The sequence below is a fragment of the Talpa occidentalis genome, unplaced genomic scaffold, assembly GCF_014898055.3.
Source record: "Talpa occidentalis isolate TD23 unplaced genomic scaffold, MPIMG_talOcc4v2.1 talOcc4.10, whole genome shotgun sequence".
Classification (NCBI taxonomy): domain Eukaryota; kingdom Metazoa; phylum Chordata; class Mammalia; order Eulipotyphla; family Talpidae; genus Talpa; species Talpa occidentalis.
Genome location: NW_023600993.1, coordinates 18,758,650 through 18,781,995, shown reverse-complemented (window position 1 = coordinate 18,781,995; position 23,346 = coordinate 18,758,650). Strand labels below are relative to the sequence as shown.

Here is a 23,346-nt window from a genome sequence, read left to right as displayed (position 1 = left end):
AAGAATCACAGAACAATTTGTCATATATATAGAAAGATTATTGAATTATTATCTGAAAAATAAGATATCCATCCAGAAGGGGTGACTCACTGGGGTCTGGAAGAGAATAGTGGCTGTAGGTGGGGAGTTTGAGTGAAAATTCTAAAGGTCATGCAGTACTGGAAGAAATTTTAATTTTGCTCAAAGTAAATAGACTTTGTTTAATATCCAAAGCATCCAAGTTAAACTATATAAAGGTCTTTGGCCCCAGAAAGCCTAAAACAAACCTGAAACTCCAACCATTAATTGCCTACTAAAACAAAACTCAGCCATATCTGAAGGATGATAATATAATGCAGACTCTCAATGACACCATATTCACCATGCCTCACATATAGTCAATATATACTAGGTAATAAAACAGCAGGAAAAATATGCCCATGTGAGAGAAAACAATATAAAAACAGACATGACTCAAATGTTATAATTAGCAAATAAGATTTCAGTAGTTATATTTTCAATGGTTTACATAAAATATGAACATAATGAATGAGCAAGTGGTAAATCCCAACAGAGAAATGCAAACTATGAAAGAACCAAATGGAAATTCCAGAATGTAAAATGGTGTCTGAAACAGAAAACATCTCCAAATGAGATCAACAACAAAAGGAAATGGCTAAAGAAAAGATCAGTGAACTTGAAGATCACTAGAAACTGTCTAAAAACGACACACAAAGATGAATTAAAGAAAAAAAATGAATAGTGCATTAGTGATGTCAATATAAAATGCCTTACCATACATGTAAGTAGAATTCTCAAGAGAGAAAAGATACAGACTGGGGTAGAAGACATACTTGAAAAAGAATGGTTAAAAATGTTACATATTATTCTAAAATACTTTCACTGTGAAGCATACAGTAGCTTAATATTTAGAGAGAATAATTACAAGGAAAACCACATCTAAGTACGTCAAATTCTGACAAGATAAAAATTCCTAAAAGCAGCCAGAGGGGAAAATACACATTTCAAAGAAATGAACAAAGATAAAAGAAATCACTGTTTATCAGCAACAATGCAGTACAGAAGGCAATATCATTAAAATACTGAAATTAATCAAAATAAAAAAAAACTAACAAGATGGACTTCTTTAACAACAATAGTCTTCAAAAACAAAGGTAATATAAAAGTATTTGCAGTATAACATAATTTAAGGACTTCAGCAAGCAAAAATATTATCTAACAGGGAAATTTGAGTATATACAAAGAAATAAAGAATTCTTGAAAAGATGTTTACATGAATAAACATTTTTCTAGTTCCTTACTTTGCTTAAAATAACCAAAATTATTACTTACAGTAAAAATAACAACATTGTGCACCAGAGTTTGTAAAATATGTAAAATATAAGAGGAAAGTACAGAGGGGTAAATATACCGAAAGGACTGGAGAGGGTAAAAAGAAAGATATCACTGTAAGGTTTTCAGCATTCTATTTGGAGAGAGTGTACATTAAATCAAACAGACTTAGGAAACTAAAGAAATATAGATTATTTCCCTAAAACTAATAAAAATATAAAGACTGTATAATATACATATAATAAAAAATGTGGTATATAACATGAAGTAATATTATCTATCAATGAAAAAGAATGTTTTGCTACTATCGTCCTTGCAGATAAACTTTGATAACTTTATGTTAAATGATACAAGACAGACACAAAAGTATAAATATTTTATGATCCCACGTAAATGAAATATCTAGAATTCAAGCAAAAAAACAAAGATTAGTGTTACCAGAGTCTGGAGGTATGCAAGACTGGGGACTTCCTGCTTAGTGGTTCCAGTTTGTGCATGGGATGATGAAACATTACAAAATAGTAATGATAGTCTCACAAATTTGCAAATGTAAGTAATGCCACAGAATTACAGGCTTAAAAATGGTCAAAATGGAATATTTTATGAGGAAGAAATACTACTAAATTATTGAAAATGATGAAATCCTGCCATATTTGATAACATGGATGGAACTGGGGGGATTATGGTAAGTGAAAACATCAGAAGGAGAAAGATAAATATTAATGATTTCAATCTTATGTGGAATATAAGCCAAGCAAAGAAACTGACAAAACTAAACCAAAACAAGGCTAGAAATCTGCAGAATTGGATGTACTAGCAGGGGACAATGGGAAGTAGGGGATAAAAGAGGGAAGAGGCCCAATGGAGGTGTGAACTAAGAGCCCTAAGTCACATAGTGTTGTAAACCAGCATTATCTCAAATAAAAAAATGAAAAAAAAAAAAAAAAAAACAAAAAAAAACCCAAAACCTAAGTTCTAAGAGTATTATAGGAAAAAAACACATAGACCAACATTCCTCATGCAATAGCAATTCTTAACAAAATTTAGCAATATATAAAAGGATTATACATCATGGGTAATTTGGTTTCAATTTAAAGTATAGTAATACATTAAAAAAATCAATCAAGGGCCTCCCTGGTGGCGCAAGGGGTTAAGACTCAACCTGTGAAGCTCTCCGCAGCCTCTGCAGCACAAGTTCGATCCCCTGGCTGGTCAGGGAGCAACCCACATGGTATGGCAGACCTCTCCTGGCTCACCTGCTGCTCCCCTCAGCAGTGTATTTCAGTCAGTCTGCCTGTTCTGTTCCCCACTCTGTCTCGGGTGAATCCTCACACCCCCTCACATCTTGGGCCTGTACCCCAGCTCTTGTATGCATAAATAAATAAATCTTTAAAAAAAATCAATGTAATCCACTGTATTAACAGAATAAAGAATATATGATCATCTCAGATATCAAGCACTTATCAAAATTCAGTGTACATTTATGATAGAAAAATCTCAGCAGACTAGAAATTGAGAGGAACTTTTTTAACTGGATAAAGGCAATCTATGATAAACATCAGTTCGCATAATATATAATGGTAAAAAATGTTTTCCCTCTAATATTAATAAAAAGAATGTCCATTTTCACATTTCTATTCAACATTATACCCTATGTCCTAGCTGGCACAACACAGCATGAAAAAGAAAGAAACAAGGTTTGGAAAGGAAGAGGTAAACTTTAATGACAATACAACTATTGTGTTTCCATAGAAAATTTAATGAAGTTTATAAAGAATGTATAATTTAGCAAGATGGAAAAATACAGTATGTAAAAATCAAACTTATTTCCAAATATTAGGATTGAACAGTTTAAGAATGAGACAAAAGCACAATACCATTTATAATACAGATATTAAAAACTGAAAGATGAGTTTAATAAGTATAAGACTGATACAAAATATTGTGAGAGACTTTTTAAAAAATTGAAATAAATGGAGAGTTATATTGTGATCATGGGTCAGAAGATTCATTATTATTTAGATGTCAAGTATCCCCAAACTGATCTATGATTCAACACAAAATCCAATCAAAATTCCAAGAGGGTGTTTTGTTTTGCAGAACTGATTCTACTATTATAAGGAAATGCAAGGACCTAGAGTAACAAAATTATCATACCCTAAGAAACTAAGTCAAAGTAATTTGTGGATTTTACTTTAAAACTTCAGCGATCAAGTAATGCACTAGTATCATAAAGATGGACAAATACACTAATAAAAGAGAATAGAAAATTCTAACAAAGAGCCTTTATTTAAATGGTCAATTGATTTTTTGACAAAACAGCTAAATTAATTCAAGGGAGAAAGGACAGCCTACTCATCAAATAAATGTTGCAAAAACTGAGTAACTACATGATTATTAATGAGCCTAGATCCCAACTTCACACTTCACAAAAATTAAGGTAAATTGAAGAACCTAATATAAAAGATAAAATCTTGATGTCTTTAGAAAAATAACACTAGGAAATATATTTGTAACCTTTGAGAAAGCAATTGTTTTTTAGACAACACTAATCACTAAAGAAAAAATTATAAGGAATAATTTAGGGAAAAAACAAATTCTATTTCAGGTACACATAAATCTTCTGATCAAAAAGATCTGACCAGATAGGGAGGATGAACATATTTCTTCTTGGGCCTACAGTGGAGATGGCTCACTTTAGAGGCTACACTGCAATGGCTCCAGGAGAAATCGTTTTTCCACACAATGATGTAAAAAACTGGAATAAGAGGAGATTTGATAACTGTGGTCACCCTGATATCCACTTATGTCTCCCATCACACTGGACTAGATTTTTTTTTAGAAACCCCACTCTCAGAACTTCTGCCTCATAGGATGCACTGTTTCATTAGGGAATTTTATATTTCTCAAAATAGGATCTCTTGTTCTTCCACATTAATTAGTCTGATTTGAAGCTTTTGTGACTACTTTGTTCTATAAATTTTTTTAAACACTTAGTTTAAATTATTGGAAGACCTTAAATCTTTAATATGCATATATTCAGGGCCACTGTTCAAAATGGGAATACACTGAGAAAACTTTTCAAACTTAAATATGGAGGTATTGATTTACTAAAAATCTCAGCAGAGATAAGTTCCAACACATTTGGGTTATTTTAAGACAGAATAAAGTTTGGTGTCCACTTGAGTATTAAGGGAAGTAAATGTGGGTAAATTCATGTCCAAAATAGTCACAGAATTCCAGTAATTGTCATTATATATATGGCCAATATAAAGCTCCCAAATTAAAACATCAACTGCCCCTGGGCTTCCTACTGAGTATATGGGCTTGTTAATTTAACTGAGGGCTTGAATTCTTGACTAGATTGATTGATTCTAATAAAGTCTGTTGAGAATACTAAACATTAAACTATATCTCTGAATTAACATGTGAAAACTTACTTTGCTAACCAGATGCTGACTGGGTTTTCTAGCACCCTCTTTCAGACACCTAATGGTGCAAATAAACAACTTGTTGGTCTACAAATCAAAGTGTCAAGAGAAGCAATTCATCAATTTGTTGAGTGCATGTGGTAATCAGTGGATGGATGTGAAATTATTTCTTTTTCACTAGCAGTTCTTTCTACGGGAAGCTCCCACATTCATACTTGCTAACCCTTGTCAAATAACTCCAAAATGCCCTGTTAATATAATTTTCTATCAAGGGATTCTGTAACAAATGTCACAGTCATTTGCTTTTCTAGTTATTTTTATTTGAAGACAATTCCCACACTAAGTGTTCTCTACCCTCTCTCCCCATCATCCTCTCAATGGATAACAAGAGGTTTTTAGTAATTAGCAGTGTTCCATAGAAATCATTTTCCCTTAGCTACAATGCAGTAATGGTCAAGAGAAACCAGGGCAAACAATTTTGTTATCTACTTTAATAAGCGCACATCCAAGTAGGGACGTGCAGGGTATCTGCTCAGGCATGCCCCAGGCTCAGCATCCATCTTTTTGCTGCTTTACCACTTCCAGACTGACAGCTAAATTACTGCACAGAAAAGGTTTCTGTGGGCTGTAACCATAATGCTGCTACTGAAACTAGTTTGTTGGTTAAAGGACAAACAGATTGAAGGACAATTTTCATTAACGGAGAAAGATGGGGAATGGGAGAGGAGCGTCAGATCTGCATGGGGAAACAAGCGTAGCAAATTCGAGGACAAAACACAAGTAGACATACTTTAATTGGGTTGTAATTTTCAAGCAGGCCCTTGCTAAATTCTTGGAAGAACTTGTATCTCATACTGTTATATACTCTCTGTGCCTGATGACTAGGAACTAAGGAGGTTTTTACCTGCAAATGAAATTGAAATTAGAGCAATAAAGAGAGGGTGTCAACAGCGTTTCAAAATGCAATTGACATATTCTCAGGAAAACGAACATTCGTGGCGTAAGCATCATTAAACTATCAGATTGAGAACTAAGCTTGAAGATATGGGGAAAACCAACTCCATACTTAATGAATTATTCTGCAAATATGTAGAGACACTGATTTCCATATACACAAAATGGGATCCTGGGCTCAATGACTATTGCTTATATTTAGTAAAGACATTTTCAAATATATGCAAGGTTGTGTGTGTCAGACAGGCAGGAATCATGTTTACCTAGGTGTCTACTTTATCTCCCATTGTCAGTTAGTACAGCACACAAAATAGATGTTTATTCATTATTTATACACTGAACTATTGAATTAGAACTTCTATAAGAGAGAAAATAGTAACAGCCACAGGAAAGTTACAAATATGGATGATGGGTTTCAAAGGGTGAAGTACTTACTTCCAGTTGGAAGGTGTGAGGCGACTTTATAGAAATGTGGCATGTGATTTGAAATTTAATATTTATAAATATTTGGGGTTTCAGAATGACACAAAGGACAAAGAACAGCATGAACAGAGAAATGGAAAATTCCTAGGAATTAGAAATACCAGTGGTATTCTTGTCCAAAGGAATACTCCAGGCTAAAATGAATACAACCCTGTCATTTGGGTTTCAGCATCTGATAGAGAAGCAAAAGCCATTTGTAGCAAATGCTATGTAACTATAAAATAAGTCAGGTCATATTATGGCTTGGTAAATGTTTGTGGACCAGGCTAGTGTATTCAAAATATCAGGAATACCCTTATGGAGAGGAAACACTATTCCTTTTTGTGTTAACAGTTTACCATTGTGACAAAAATGAACTGAAAACACACTTTAATTTTATCCCTGAATTTAGGTGAGGACTGGCACTAGCTAGACAAGTAATTTAATTCCAGATACTACTCAGTGCCTGGAATACTGCAGATATATAGTAAGTGCTTGAGAAATATTTCTGGAATGAGTACCAGAAGCGTGATTTTGTCATATGTGGAGGAATAAGTTTTACAGAACAAGTATCACCTATAATTTCTAGTCTCACTCTCAATTTAAAACTCAAAAATCAAAACACTCCATGAGTGATAAAGTCTAATTCACAAGTAAGTTGATGAGAAACAAAACACAACTGTTTCCCACTTCTATTTTATAATGTTGAATTCATGGTTTCTAACTTGTCAAGGTCACTTATAGGCATCCTTACTGCAGCCAGGCTATTTGTTTTTCAACATTATTGTTCCCCTCAGATTTTCACTTACAGGAATTACACTCACATTATTTACTGCAAAGTAGATTACTGCACAGTCTTCCAAAGCACTTGATGAAGTATCCTTAGGAAGGGGTCCAAGGGTCAGACGAGTTTGGGAAATTCTCTGAACCCAGAGCTTACTGTTGGAGGTTCACTTTGTAAGGAACACATTTGTAAGAACACATTTGAGGTTCCAAGGAGCCCTGCGGTAGAGAACCCCAATGAGCTCTGTTTAACCCAGTGTTTTCCGAACTGTCATGACGAAGGAACCTTTTATGGATAGCTCTTACTATTTCAGAACTAATGCACTGAGGTGAAACCCTCCCACAGAATCCTAAGGTAGACATTAACGGCCTGTATCACATTTTAAAAGTTAATGATCTCATAGACATGGGGAGGAATGGAAGCACCTGATGGCAAGGCTGGGCCTGCATTCAAACTTGGCATCACCTCAAGAGTCCCTTTATAATGGGTATACACCTTCTGGTACATTCTGGCAGGTTATGCTAAATACGATATTGAAATTTTTGACCTGGAATATTCTTTTTTTTTTTAAAGATTTATTTATTTATACAAGCTCTGGGGTATAGGCCAGAGGCGCAGAAGGGTGAGAAGATTCACCAGAGACAGAGTGGGAAGCAGAACAGGCTAAAGGACTGAAATACACTGCTGAGGGGAGCAGTGGGCAAGACAGGAGAGGTCTGTTGCACCACATGGGAATCTCCCCTGGCCAGGCGGAAATTGAGCCGGCACCGCGGAGGCTGCGGACAGCTTCAAAGCGCTGAGCTCAACCCACTGCACCACCAGGGAGGCCCCAACATGGAATATTCTTGATTATTAGTTGTCCCTACTATTTTGGAGAAAGTAATGCCAACGTTCAGATGGACGGGAAAAGGTGTTAAAAGATGAAACCCCCTTTTTATCAAGCAGAAGTAACCTCCATGACTGTTGGACAAAACCATTAAGAGGGTCCCTCTACAAGCATCTTGGACTCAAAATGGTATTTGCCCCATTCTTTGTACCTGCTAATCTAAACAGCTCTTAAAATAACATGGGGATTGCAAGGGCCCACAAAATATTATTACTATAGGTTGGCTTGCTTGTGCTCTCCAGAAACAGACCTTTACTTCCGAATGGGATTGCTTCTTAATTCAGACCTTTTTAGGCTCAGACTTCAATCACCAGCTTGTCTTGTTGGTGTGTGGAGTTCAAGATGTTATTGTCATCTATTAACAAATAGCTCCATAGTATATTGCCTTCATAAGACAGTTCTTGGTTCTCCAGAACCAAGATATCCCCTATTTCCCCTATTCAAAAATGTCCTTCTTTTGAGGTGACATGTAAAACTGCCCGCCCAGTTGTGTGATTTAACTATCCTAGTTATTGTAAATCACATAGCATTATAAACCAATGTACCAAAATTAAAAAATGACTTAGTTACTGAAAATGATTTTTCTAAATTTTAAAATTAAATGTGCTTTAGTTTGCAAAATTTTGAGGTAGTGGAAGGCTTTGGGAAGATCCTATAACCACAAAGGAACTCATGAAACTGTCTATCAGAAAAGGTCAACACAAAAACAAGTTTTTTTCTTTAAGAGGAAAGCAAACTTAAGAGACAGCTGTTCTGCCTGTAATCTACTTGTATTTCCAAAAAGTGTATGTCACACACAGCACTTTTTGCCTAGAAAACAGAACTTGTTTTCTTTGGGAGCTAGGTTGGTTTGTTTGACAAAATGTCCCATCACTTACTTTATTGTTCATGACCTTATGCCTTCCTTATACTTGAAGATGAAAAATTCTTGTCTAACTATTTTCCAGTTTGCATCTTTTACTTTTTCAATTATGTCAGATATCAGCATCCCATAATTATCACCCAAGTGAACTGATTATTTTGTTACCAAAAATAATGTAACCTTGTGGTCTTGACAGGAAGTAAAAGAACTAAGGTTGCAAAGCAGCAGCTCTTCCTGCTTATGTTTACTTCCTTCAGTAAGGAGTTTGAAACAGGCATGCCACACACAAGCCAGGCTTGCAGGTCAGAAAATGCATCTGCAGTACTGATTTGGTTGTAGAAGGAAGGCATATCGCTTGCCTTTTTAGTGTGGTGGTGTTTTAGTAAAGTCTCAAATCAGTATCCAAGGTAGCATGATACATATTTTTACTTGTATAGCCAAAACATATTCTTTGTAATGCCAAGAGCCAACAACACGATTTTTCCCATTACCATTTAAGCAGTGGATTGGAATTGTTTGCTAATCACTCTAATTCCACAAATATTTATTGAATTCCTCATGATAGATTCACTGCAGCAATAAACAGATACAAATTATAGCATGCCTGGAGCTTAATTTTGAAAGGCCATAGTTCTTACATTTAGTAAGTCCATTTGTTCCTTTCCTTGGCACTTGAGACTGAATGAACAAGGTAAACTCAGTCGGATAAACGTCAAGCCAGTGCTCTACAAGAAGGGAAGATCTTGAGAGAAACCTATTATGGACACGTTTCAAATGTTAACACCCTCTTGGTGCCTCTTATTTTCCCAAAAGCTAGCAAAGTAGTGGAGACAAGACTACTTGTGCACTGGACATATTCAAGCAGGAAATGACTACAGAGTTTATCTTCTACAGACAAAATGCTTCAAACCAACAAGAACTCAAAAAACAATCCCTAAGGATGTAATTTCCTTAAGAGCCTGACCCGCCTTGTACTTTACCACATAGCACTGTTTTTTGAATGTTAAATGAATGTAAAGCATTGCACATCGTACCTGGCAGAAGGTTTTGTACTTTATAAATGTTAGTTGTTATTACTAACACAACTGTATTCCCCAGTCCTAGGTATTGTAAATACTAAAGTTTTTATGCCATTATATCAATATCCTGAAGCTATTTAATAGTGTAATATTTTATATTCAGGAACCTGTAGGAATATGAAAGTTGGGGGAAATGTCTTATTCTGATCATTTTACACAACTCTAAAGCACCTGGCACAGTCCTTGATACTAATGGTTTTCAGTCATGTGTGTTGAATTAGAAAAGTGTCTATAAGTTTATTCAAGTAAAATTTCAAACAAGTATCTCCTATAGTCATTACTAAAGGGCAGCTGTGAACCCAACTCTAAAAAAAAAAAATGACTCTGAAATCCCCATTCTTAATATGACAATATTTGCAAGTAGTGTTATTGCAGATGTAATTATTTGAGACCATAATGGAGTAAGATGGGCCTATAATCTGACAGGTGTCTTATAAGAAGATGGCCATGTGAAGACAAAGACATGGGGAGAATGTCATCTGATGTCAAGGCAGAGTCTGGCTGCAAGGCAAGAACTCCAAGGACTGCCAGCAAATGAGGAAGAGGGAAGGAAGGATAATCCTCTGGATACTGAAGCGTGACCATGTTAGCGGCTTGATTTCAGACTTTCAGCCTGTGAGACAATATATTTTTGTTGTTTTCAGTCACCCACTTTGCAAAAATACTCCAGCAGCCCCAGTAAACTCTACTCACAAGTCCTTCCCTTGAATCACTCACATCAGTAGTAGGGATGGCATATGCTTCCTAAGTGGAGGTCACATAACAAACATACTGTTCATTTTGTGGTTCAACATTTATATACAGAATATTTGCAAATAAAGGACCAAAATGGACTCAGTTGTCCCAGAAAAATGATCCCTCTTTCATCTTACTTTTCCTTTTTACACCTTTTCCCAGATAGCTCAGATGTACTTGAAATCTTCCAGATGACATATTATGCAGTGACTACATAGGGAGCCTCAGGGAACAGAACTCAGGTGTCACACAACAATCCCACTGAGATTTAGAATGCCCTCACTGATTCTATCCAGGCAGGTGGGCGGTTTGACATGGGCAGACTTTGCAGGCTGACTTGGGAAGCAAGACCACTCTGGGGAATTTTCAGAATTCTCTTGGTGCTCTAAGAGCCCTCTTCAGTATAAAATCATTCTTTGCTTGGGTGGAAATGTACAGCATATAAATCTGACACGATATATGCCAGTTAATTCAACAAAATGTCAAACTGTCTGGGAAAGCCCTTAAAAAAGGTTTGCTTTCTTTGTCACCAAGCAATTGATAGGAAGGAAAGCTCATCAAAACGAGATTTTCTCTAACTACTGCCGACAGTAACTCAGTGGGATTTTTTAAGTCCCCTCAATATCAATGAGTGTATCATATAAGCAGGCAAGTATTTACAATCTCAAAAAAAAAAAAAAAGCCTCTTTCCAGTCTTTTCCCTCCTCTTCCCATTCCAGTTTTTTTTTTCTTTCTTATCCTATTTCTTTTCTCCCTGTTCTTTAAATTTCTGTTTGATAATTGCTATATTACACTTCTTGGCTTCTAAAATCTGTGATGAGTGTGGGGGTCCTGACTTTGTAAGATTTTTTTCCTTTTTTCTTTTTTAAGGAAGATTTAGTTTCCCTGCCCTGAACTTGGTTTAGGGTAATTGTGTATCTGCTTGAGGGCTGAATGCAATCTCTAGCCTTTTTCATAAAGTTTATGGCCCTAGTGCCCCTCTAAAAGTCTCATGTGGCTGATTGATAGGCTCATTTCTGATACTAACCATAAAGAATTGGCCATCCTAAAGATAAGCTGCTCCTCCCTTGAGCATTACAGGAGGTAAAGGCGGCTGCCATCATGGATGAAACCTCCATTATAGATGGTGCTCCTTGCCTCCATCTGGTTCATCCTTCAGCAGTACAGGCAGAGCTGTGTTCAAAGGGACTGTACTACAGGACATACAAGCTTGGTCAAGTCCTTTTAGTGAATGAGTATGGAAGGATTAAAACATCTTTTTGCTTAATTCGCTGAGCCAAAATAAGCCAGAAAGAAAAAGAAAAATATCAGACGGTCTCACTCATAGCAGGAATTTAGAAAACCTAAATAAGGGCCCAGGAAAAAGACTAATTATAATAAAGTAAAATTAAAATCAACAAGCAACTATAAACCAGAGAAACACGGGGGAGGGTAGGAGGGAGTAGGATCAAAACAAGGGGGGGGGTGGGAATTGTATGGGGACTATAACCAAGATGAAAATGCATACATTGTGCAAAAATGAAAAATGATGTAAAAATATGTAAAATAAAAAAATGGAAAAAAGACATCATTTGGACAGGATCAACAAAACAATAGTTTATATCCTATTTTCTCCTTTCTGATAATTTTCTCTTGGTGCCATTAAGCAACAAAAGTGGCAGACAATCTTCATTGTTCAGGAATTTGAGACATTTAATCTAGGTATTCCTCAGAATTTATTCTATTAATGATTGTTCTTGGTTTTCATGTCAATGTGTGTTTTACTCCTCATTGTCTTTCAAATATTTTTTCATGGCTAAGTGATACGCCTTATTTCTACAATAGGTATGTTGTAAAATTGCAGTGTCTGGGTCAAAATGGCACTGAATTCTTATAGAATTGCCAAGGAAGAAGAGAGAGAGGAGGCAGGAAGAAAAGTTGGTGGAGAAAAAGGGAGAGTGAGAAGTAAAGAGGGGAAAGAGGAAAGACAAGAGGGAGAGGTAGGAGAGGAAAGGGAGAGATTTCAAGAATGTTAAATTTAATTTTTTACTAAAGATTTAATTTACAGGTGGAAAGGAAGTTCATTTGTCCCTTGCCAAAAACTATGAATGGAGAGATATTGCAGGAGAATTGATACAGCCTGGGAGCCCACCAAAAGCAGGAAGCAAGGAGAAGAAAGGAATCAAAGATTTGAAGGAAATGGCAGAGGAAGAATAGAAAAAACAGGCTTACAGATTGATCTACCAAATATTAATTCAGTACTTTTCCTAGGGTAGGTTTGACTAGAGTTATTGACTATGAGTTATTGCTATGACTAGAGTTATTAGAGATAAGACAAAGTCAGTGCACATGTAGAACTCACATTTCCAGTAATGGAAATATCACAACTGCATAAAATATATTAAAATTATATAAACCATTAAACATAAAAATATATAATTTAGAGTCATTGTCAATACTTTCACATCTACTTCTATCTGGTTTCTCTCTTATCTCATCATAAAACAGCTCTTCTGTGTTTCATCAATAACATTTATGTTGTTCAACCCAATGACTATCTTGCAGACCTTATTAAAAAAATAGCATTTGACCCATGGATCACTTTCTCCATCTTGAAACAGTCTCTTCTTGTGCCTACTGCATATCACATTCTGTTTTTCCAACAACTTCTGTTTCTTTTCAATTTCTTTCACAAGCTTATCTCCTCTTGCTAACCATTAAGTGCTATTAAGATGGGTAAGTGATATGTCCTTATTTCTACAATAGATATGTTGTAAGTTCTCTTCAGCAACATCACTCTACCTCTGGTTTCAGTTACCTTTAAGATTCGAAGAACACACAACTTCTCTCTCCAGGCAGACTTCTCCCTCTACAACTGCTGTGGAATGTTGACCTGTCTCAGGTTTCAATTCAGATTAGCCATACCTTTGCTGGGGTGCTTCTTCAATGAGTGTCCATACCTAACAGTTGCAACCTGTGCATTATTCAGTTGTGCATTTCAGTGTTTAACAAGGTATAGTATGGGAGGGGTTCACTGTTTGCTTGACTGTTGACTGGAACTAGAACAGGGTTTGCCCATAAACTGGGGTTCTGGACTCTCAGAATAGTGAATACATGCCCAGATGGGAGAGCTAAGACAGTTTTTAAAAGAACAACCTTTCAGATGATAATCTCTTAATTGTTGAGAGGTTTAAGTAAGATGAGGACAAAGAAATATATATAGGGTTTAACAGAAAATTTTTATTTCTAGCACTTTCAGATTTTCTATAATGTATATATCTTACTTTTACAATGGTGGGGTTAAAATATTAAAGTTCCTTTAAGCACTGCTTTTTATATTGATATGTATTTTTACACTGGCAAGACAGAAAAAGGTATGTGTATACACACACACACACACACACACACACAGTCAGGATAGTGAAATGAAAAGAAATGTGAGCTACTAGCAGGAATCTTTGGAGCTGGAATTCAGAAGTTCAAACACATTTTTCTTCAATAAAAAGTAGCCCACATTGCCATTGTTTTGAAGTCAATTTAGGGAGGAATAAAGAAAAATTATTCAAATAGCCTGTCACTCCTGACTTTTCAAGAATTAAACACAGAAAGGCATTTACAGATAATTTGATAGTAACATATGTCACCTGAATTATAACCCAGACTACAATCTTTACTGATGAGTACTAGAGACTGACTTTCTAGTCAACCAATTCAAGCCATCAAAATAAACAAGCCCTTATGAAAATGAAAATTGAATATTACATTGGAAAAATTGAAAGCACATTTTATCATAGGCAATTTGTCTATTATCTGACAGCCTTGACAAACAACAGGAAAATTATGTCTCACATTAAAATAAGGCAGCATCTTCTTTAGACATCACCGTAATAGCGGAACCTTGGGTCTTATAGAAAAAAATCTGTTTTTTTCCTACATGCTGAACTGTTCTACTTCCTCTACCTTGCATTCGGTTGGGGACAAGAGAGAGGGTATTTTTCACAACAATTAATGGGTCATAAGGGAAGACAGTTCAAAATTCTTCCTTAACAAAACTCTTATAGATAAAAGAGTGATTCTACAGAGCTATCTCAAGGGTCTCAAAATGTGAAAAGCATTTAGTTTGTCAGGTAACAGTAGCCTCCTCCTCCTCTCACAGGGCCAGAGCCAAGGCTACCAAAAACCTTCCATTCATGACTCATCCCTTTGACATTATTCTTCATATGTTGTCTCATGTAAAATGGGTTAGTTTAAGGCATTAATATCCAGGACTCTCAGACACAGTACAAATATTACCTAACTACCTGTTTGTTGGACGGACCTTTTGTCTCTATCTACAGTAGTGAAGGGAATTAGTCATGAATTCTATGAAGCAGCCATCATAGTCATGGGCATACTTTTGGTAGAACAATCAAGTTCAAATCTTTATCTAGGTAATAATTGTTAACTCATTATGACTATAGCAACAGAACACTTCACTAAGATACAGGATATGCTTACTGAATATGTTTTTATAATACTTAAATAGTGTTAACACTATTAATACTATTTACTGTCAGTCCTACTGTTAACTTCCAAGATTCACTAATTTTATTAGAGTAGCATAACATCATTCTCTGAATATAAAACTATATTGAGCTTTTTAAACAGACCATATGGAAGAAAAGCATAGCTGTAAACTCATTAACTATTTCTTTAATGGGTTAATATTTGAGAGAGCAAGAGTTGGCACAGAAAGAAATTACACACCAGGTGAATATCAGATTCCTTTTAAGAAGTTTAGTAACTAGATTAATAAAAAAATACACAATGAAGTAGGAGTCACTCCAGAAACTGGAAAACATATACAAAGTTTTAGAATGGTACAAAAATCAAGTGTACTCATATTTATATTTCCTCTCTATGTTCTTCATCTAAATGAACCTCATTGATGATATTGGATCACTATCATTGTAGCTAACAACTTCAGTGAATAAAACACTTGTGAGACTTGAAAAGACTGACTCCTATGAAAATGGTCCAATGTGCAGAACTGCAAGTACAGTGGAGTAGAGAAAATACAAATATTCCTTCTGGAATAGAGTAACACTTTAGAATAGCACGGGTAAAGTTGTCATTTTCACAGATCCCTTCCCCCCCTCTTAGAATAATTAATTACAGGAGCCATAAACATCCCTGATAATAATGTAAGGAAGTATACAGAAGACCAGTGAGACTAAGCAGAAGGCTTCCCCCCTTTTTTTGATAACCTACAACAGTATGTGGGAATAAAAACCCTAAAAATAATGCTGTTTCTGATTGCTGATGTCATGGACATTGGCTTGAATATTGAAGGTGTACATCAAAAAGTTATTTTGGGAATAGGTCAGCATAAGAATAAAACAGAGCTCTCAAGCTCTTGTGAAATTGAGAGATCTCTTTTGTATCAAAGTATATTTATGAGATAATATTTCAACAGAAATAGAGAAAAAATGGAAATCCATTGCTATTATATTATGATTTTGTTGAAATGACAATCTTATAATGAAATCTAAAATTCCAGTTCTCATATCCTAAAGTGGATGCTTACTTGCTTTAATCTTGGTTATCATTCTATCGCTAAAGCCATCACCAAAATTAGCTTTGGCACTTGGAAAAAGGCAAGATAGATCTTTCCTTTCTCCCCTCCCAACTTTTCATAATTCCCTCTTCTCCAGTTCTATGGCTACCCCGACAACAAAAGTTCAAGAACATTCAACTGCAGCCAGAAATAGGTAGAGGAGTATACTTTGACATATGCTATTCAGTCCTGCCTAACTAAGGGAAGTCTAAGTGAGTCTCACTAAGTCACACAGGAATTTCCAATTATGGTTCCGGTCACCCAACCATATTTTGGAGACCTCTTCCTGTTGTGGAATAAAAAGTTTTATTCAGTAATTAAAATAAAAAGATAAAGGCTTCTCTAGTCTTCAAGTCTGAAAATGTGACTGTGCACAGCCCTAACTTCCCAGGGCCTACATATCCTTTTGAGCACCAAGATTTTATGACTGCTGTAGACTTTAAACTGCTCTTTAAGTTCCAGTTATTCACATGGCACTGGCATGAATTTCACCTTGTTGGCAAGCAACTCACTCTTACTTATTATCATCTAGATTTAGGAGAGGACACGGTTCTGTTTTTACCCCCCGCAAAAAAAGTGTTGAAGATTGGCATGCTAACACTCCTGTAAGTGATAAAACCACTTTACTTACCTCATAGAGAAGATAAATTGTAAAAATAAAAAGGATGGACATGAACCAATATCATTAAATCCTGGTTACATGAAATGGCCTAAGGATAGTTCTGAAATCCAGGACTGCATTTTTTTTTTGTTAAAAGAGTTACAGAAGAAGGAATGCCATCAAATAACCTATTTACCAACAGATTCAGAAGTTTTGGAAGAGAATTGAAAGTGGGATAAAATAATTTCCTCACTATAGGTTTTAATATGATTTAAGTCATCACTCCAGATGGCTGAAACACTGATAATCTTTATTACTCCTTATCTAAGAAACACTGTCAGAAGTTGTCCTAATTTACACAGCCCATGCCTTGTTGCCTATAAAGACAGAGGAAAATTCTATGGACTCTAAAGTTGCATGCCCTAAGTCTCCTCATTTCTATTTTGAAAGTATTTAAAAATATTAATGGAGATAAATTCATATACCATAAAATTGACCTATTGAAAGTGTATAATTCAATAGTTCTAATATACTCAGATATGTAAAACCCATGATCTTATTTTAGAATATTTTCAGTTCCCAAAGAGGAAATTATGTACCCATCAGCAATGACTATGGTCTACCAGTCCCAACTCCAGACAACAGAGTCTACTCTGTCTTATCTCCATATTGTGAGCATGTCATATAAATAGAATCTGGTGAAAAGCCACTTTGGTTCTATATTAATTCCCTATATTTGGATTTCTTTTTAGACTATGTTCTGTTCCAATGATCTGTTCCTTTGCTCTGTAGTCAGTGTCAAAATATCTCAATCACTTAAGTTTTATTAGAATGTGTACTGCCATTTCATCAGGTTGGGCAAGGTTTCATTTTCAAAAAACATCTAGACTGAATTCATATACTTATTCTTGCAAATTAAAATTAATATCAACCGGAATCATTTATTTTCCTCTCAGTTGTAAGGCACAGTCAATATTAGTGCTATTTGATTAGTACATATTTTTTTCTGAACATAAAATTAAAGGGATCAATATATTGGTGTTAAACTGTAACAGTAAATAGAATTATTGCAGCATAAATTTAAATTTGGATGAGAAAAACTAGCTCTGAATTAAGGAAAAAATATTGACAACAAAACAAAAGGAAACCATAGTCAAATCTTCAAACGTTCTACTGAATGTGTAACTACACCAACCAGAGAAAAAAAAAATTATCAAGTCATAAAAAATACATTAAATTCCAAATGAATTAGGAAAAAGCAATAAAGTTATTTGGAAATGTTATAGGAATTCTGTTTTAAAATAACCAATTGAACTTACCCGATAGGTTCATTTGAAGATTAAATTAAAATATGATTATGAGAAATTTATAGTTAAGTAGCATTACATTAATTCTTTATTTTTTCCTAATACACTTTGTTTTTCTTTGCTATTCCTTGTACATACTTTCTACCCAATAAAAAAAATGAATAATGAAGGAAATGATGGGTAAATGAAATTTTATTTTCACTATAATTGAATTTCCCCTCTCAAAAATCGTCCATCTTCTTAAATCACTATGAATTAAACTATAGTGTTTCCTTTATTGCAAAAGTTCCATGCCAAGCATGTTAATCCTTTCTCAGGAAATCTCAGCACCATTCTGGTACAGTCATGTCTACCCAATCTTTGCCAACAGTTTGAAAACACATACATTTAGACACTATGTTCATATGCCAAAGTGTGGTTGTTGAAACATTAGCCTAAAGAATACTTTCATGATGTTTGAAATTGTTAAATATTTAGTAATTTAGTATTTTATTATTGTGTGAATTTATTTCTTTGTTCTTTACTCACCAGATCTGTGTCCTTGGGCAGGCTACTTCATCTCCACAGAACTGTATTTTATCTGTAAAATAAGAAGCTGAGTTAATCTTCCAAATTGCTTTAATTCTAATTTTCTGTGACTGTATTTAACATAGTCACTCAATTTTTTAAGTATAATTTCATTGTGAAAACTACCCATTATAGGGAAAGATGCTTTCACAAGATTCAGCTATTTACCATTTTTATTTGTATGTGGTCTTTAGAAACAACTCACCCTTTTTGGATGATTTCACTATCATCTTTTTCAAGAGAACTGTCATGGGAATTTAAGAGTCCACATTTTCATAACAGTTGAAAATAAATTTCTTACTAGAGATGAAAGTAAATTCTGACTCTTGGGGACAAAGATTGTCTACTCTGATTTTTGTTTTCTGTATGTAAGATTATTTTTTCTTTTCCCTTTCTATTGCTTATATTCTCATTTGTATTTGTTGACTTACATTTGAAAGGAGCATCACCTTGAATTTTGTCTTCAGAATGAATGCCCATATGCCAGGACTCCCCATTTTCTCTAAATTGGATTTCTTTCCAGCTTTATTTTCAAAGCAACATTACATATTTTAAATATTTTAAATCCTTCTATATATATATTGGTATTTAATTCAGGTATATAAGGTATAGAACATTTTCTTTTGTAGTCACTTTGTGACTGTGGAAAGAACAGAAGTTTACAGTCAAGACAATTACCTGGTGAAAAAGCCACAAGGAGAAAGTAGACAAATTTCCAGCTTGTAGCAATGTGTGTGTTTATCTATCTATCGATCTATCAATCTATCGATCTATCAATCTCTCTATCTATCTATTTATCTATCTATCTATGTGGTCTTTGGGGAAGACATTTTTAATCCTATATCAGAAATCTTAGACATTTAAGCAAACAATTCTACTTAGGAGTCTGCTCAGAGGAAATGATTAAAAATAAGAAAAAAGGCATCCAAATGTACAAAAGTAAAAAACTTGGAACAGTATTAATGTATAAAAACAATGTCTTCATTAACTAAATTGAGATGCAAGAATATAATCAGGTACTATACAGTTGTTTAAATTATACAGCAGTGGGAAGTGTTCATGCTAAGTAACAGAAAATGGGAAATATAATGGACAGACTAGGATTCAATTTCTCACAAAAATGTATAGCTAGGGTCTCCCTGGTGGCGCAAGGGGTTAAGACGCAACCTATGTAGCACTCTGCAGCCTCTGCAGCATGAGTTTGATTCCCCCACCAGCTAGGGAGCAACCCACATGGAGCAGCAGACTTCTCCTGACTTGCCTGCTGCTCTCCTCAGCAATGTACTTCGTTCAATCTGCCTGTTCTGTTCCCCACTCTGTCTCTGGTGAATTCTCTCACCTCCCACGCCTCTGGCTTGTACCTCAGCTTTTGTATGCATAAGTGAATAAATATTTAAAATAATGTATCGCTAGATGTCAGAAAACGAATGGGAGAGTACATTTAAAATGTTAATACTGACTGCTTTTTGGTGATATAACTAGGTAATTTAGATATTTTGTAATTCTCAAGTTTTCTGCATTGATTGTTAAGACATATTTTGGAGCAATAAACTATGTTTATAAAATTGACTTTTAAATGTCTACATTATGCCTGCCCATACATATATAATCATATCTTTGTAGAATTAATCATTTCAAAAATTCAGCATGAAATTTTAACTGAAACTAAGTAAATAATTCAGATCTACTATATAATTGTTGATTTTTAATTTCTTTTGAAGGAAATTAAAATTAGTGATAATGAACAATACAGAATATAAATAAGATCATCTATTCCTCCATACCCCTCTCACTCGTTGTCTTAGGACACTTTGTTTTTAAATTTCCAAACTTTTTTTTTTACATGTTGCAATAATTATACTTATTTTCTTTATATGTGGTTTTGATGTGTTCACCCACTTAACTACAGCCTCCATGAGGAATGGAAATGCATCTTTTTGGTTAACTTCGCGAACATCTAATTAAATTGTTCAATGGACATGGGTAACAGAACTACTTAAGCTTTATAATATCTTAAAATCAAAGTCATTGGATTGGTCAGTTAGTTCCTATAACCCAAGGTTGGTAAATTCTTACCTCAACCTGAATACCTGGAGCTTGAATAACTTTACCATACAGCAGCAAAGTATGTTTTATCAACATCCAGGATATTTATGATTTAGGGAAAGTTAATTTTCTTTACCTGTACTGCCCATTATTTAATTGTATTCTTTTCAAAGATTACACCTAGTAAATCAGTTATAATCAAAACTTTGAACTGCAAATATAATTAACTGAATGGCAGTACATTTAGGTAAGACTTAATTGGCTGAAAATTCATGCTTTAAAGTCTACTTCTGCAACATGAACAAAGTAGAAATGCACAAATACTGGCTTCAGTGGTGCCAAAAGAGGAATAGTTTAATTCAGAAGAAACATATCTAAGGTTAACTATTCCAAAGTCTATCTTGCAATTATCTATACAAAGAAGCTTCATAAGGAAATTAATAGCAAAAGTGGTATGTTCTTTCTTATCTAAGCAATAATCAATTTCTCTAAGTCTTCTAAAAGGACATTAATAGTTAAGCTCTGAAAATATTTTCTATCATAAAAAACATTCTCCTTCTTTTAAAATATTTGCTAGTTTATCTTTCTGCATCACTTGGCCTTGCCATCCTTCAGGGAGTCTGAGTAAACAAAAATTCATAATCTCCATGCAATATAAAAGCTAGCACAAATATAATTCAAAAGACCAAGCAACAAACAAAAGTAGTCTTCATTTTTCCTTTGAAGCTGCTTTCATCCCATAAGGTCCACAAATGAGTAAGCATTTCCTATGCTAAGTCTTCACAGCATAAGCTGAAATGGAAAGTTACTTCACTATCTGGCAATTTCAGTTAGTAAGGCAAGTTAATCTAGATTATTTGAGACTATTTTTGTGTATGATATTTTTTCTAAGAGACATGGGACTTAAAATTCAGTCTCTAGAATAAAAGTTTGTGTATTAAGTTTAAGTGTAAAAAATAATAGGATATCAAAACCCAATTCTTAGTCTAAAATTCAGTATTAAAAATTATAACTCCAAGACCCTAAAAATAGAATATTCTCCTTTAATTCATAATCAGCACACAAGAAAATTTATTACATATGATTCCTAAGATGTCTATTCCCTACTGGTTTATAACTGGCAAGAGAACCTGATTTGCATATTGAATGCAACAAGTATACAGGATTCTGGCAGAACATTCATAAAGCTTAAATGTAGCTGTGAGACTATTCAGACTCAAACTGTAAGCTTAAAGGTTAGAAACTATCATTTTCATGATCTTCCTGATCATTGATGGTAAATCACTATGGAGACCCCTGAGATGTCCTATTCCATAGGATAAATACCAGAAAGTGCCACTATGGAAGTTAACTTTGGAAAGATCTAACAATGAAGGCTCATATATTAAGTGTATGGCTTACTTCAAGACTCACTAATCAATATTATATTTCATCAGTTTACATGGACTGCAGTGTGTTATTGGTTATTAAGGAGATTATTTCCCCCTAATTATGATTATGAGGGGAAAAGAAATAACTGTGCTGAAACAGTATTTCATATTTAAAAGATAAGTAACATTTTGTTGAATAATTAAGAATTCTGCTTTACCTTAGTGCTGTTGCCAAACTCTCAGTCAAAATAAGTGTTTTATTCATCTTTCCTGCGAAACATACAAGTACTAAGCAAATCAAAGTGTTGAATATAAACTATGGATATAAACAATGGAACTGCTATGAAGAACATGTATTTCTCTAAGATGGAGTTTCAACTTTTAAACAGGTGGCAAGGATCTAGTGGGTCCAACATTCTCCCTTTAAACTTGCCTACTATATTCTAGAAAGTTTTTCATCATTGTCCAAACCATATATTTTTTTAAAGATTTATTTATTTATTTATACAAGAACCGGGGTACAGGCCAGATGCATGGGAGTGTAAGAGGATTCACCAGAGACAGAACGGGGAACAGAACAGGCAGACTGTCGAAATACACTGCTGAGGGGAGCAGTGGGCAACTCAGGAGAGGTCTGCTTCGCCATGTGGGGTTCTCGCCGGCTGGCCAGGATTGAACCCGCACTGTGGAGGCTGCGGACAGGTTCACAGCGAGGCGCTCAACCGTCTGCACCACCAGGGGAGGCATGTCCAAACCATATTTATGTTCATATCAAGGTCATTTATTCTAGACACTCAATGTCACAAACTGGTCAAATTGTGTAGGCAAGAATTTGTTCAGCCATTCTTCTTAAGACTGAATTTCAATGCTTTCAGATGGGCTGATCTCTGGCTAAGGGTTCCACCCTTCCCTGAAGCCTCACTCCCAAAGCTATTTGGCGGTGTTTTCTTATGAAGCTATTTCTTACAAAGGCATTATCTAACTTGGATTTCCTCCATTATTTTAGTCATCTTCTCCTACCTAGCACTTGTCAATCCTGTGCCACCAGTCTGTTATTGGCAGGATACTGATCTCTTGGCCCCTTTGAATCTCTCCCAGCACATCAAGAAGACCAGCAAAGTTGGGTATGCTTCCCAGGCTGATGGCCTGTGTTCTTCACTGTTGCCAAGGCCGAGAAAGGTTAAAAGCTTCTCCCATTTAATGATAATTGTATAATATTAACAAGGCTGATGTGGCAGATGCTGTCAAGACACTGCCCACATTCACTCAAGATGACTTTCTCATTTTGGAGCATGCTATATCCCATGTGATTTCATTCCTTAGCCAGCACCTGTGTGATTCTGTCCCATCCATTC

At 35.0% G+C, this 23,346-nt stretch overlaps 1 protein-coding gene across 8 annotated transcripts in view; it reads right to left on the bottom strand.

Moving 5' to 3' along the window:
• The window catches only part of RARB (retinoic acid receptor beta), an 885,139-nt gene that overhangs the window by 433,552 nt on the left and 428,241 nt on the right, over positions 1-23,346 (bottom strand). For all 8 annotated transcript variants that reach the window (XM_054692829.1, XM_054692837.1, XM_054692832.1 and 5 more), the window contains one exon: positions 18,537-18,588. The gene's annotated coding sequence lies outside the window, so the exon portion shown is untranslated. The remainder of the gene's footprint in view (positions 1-18,536; positions 18,589-23,346) is intronic.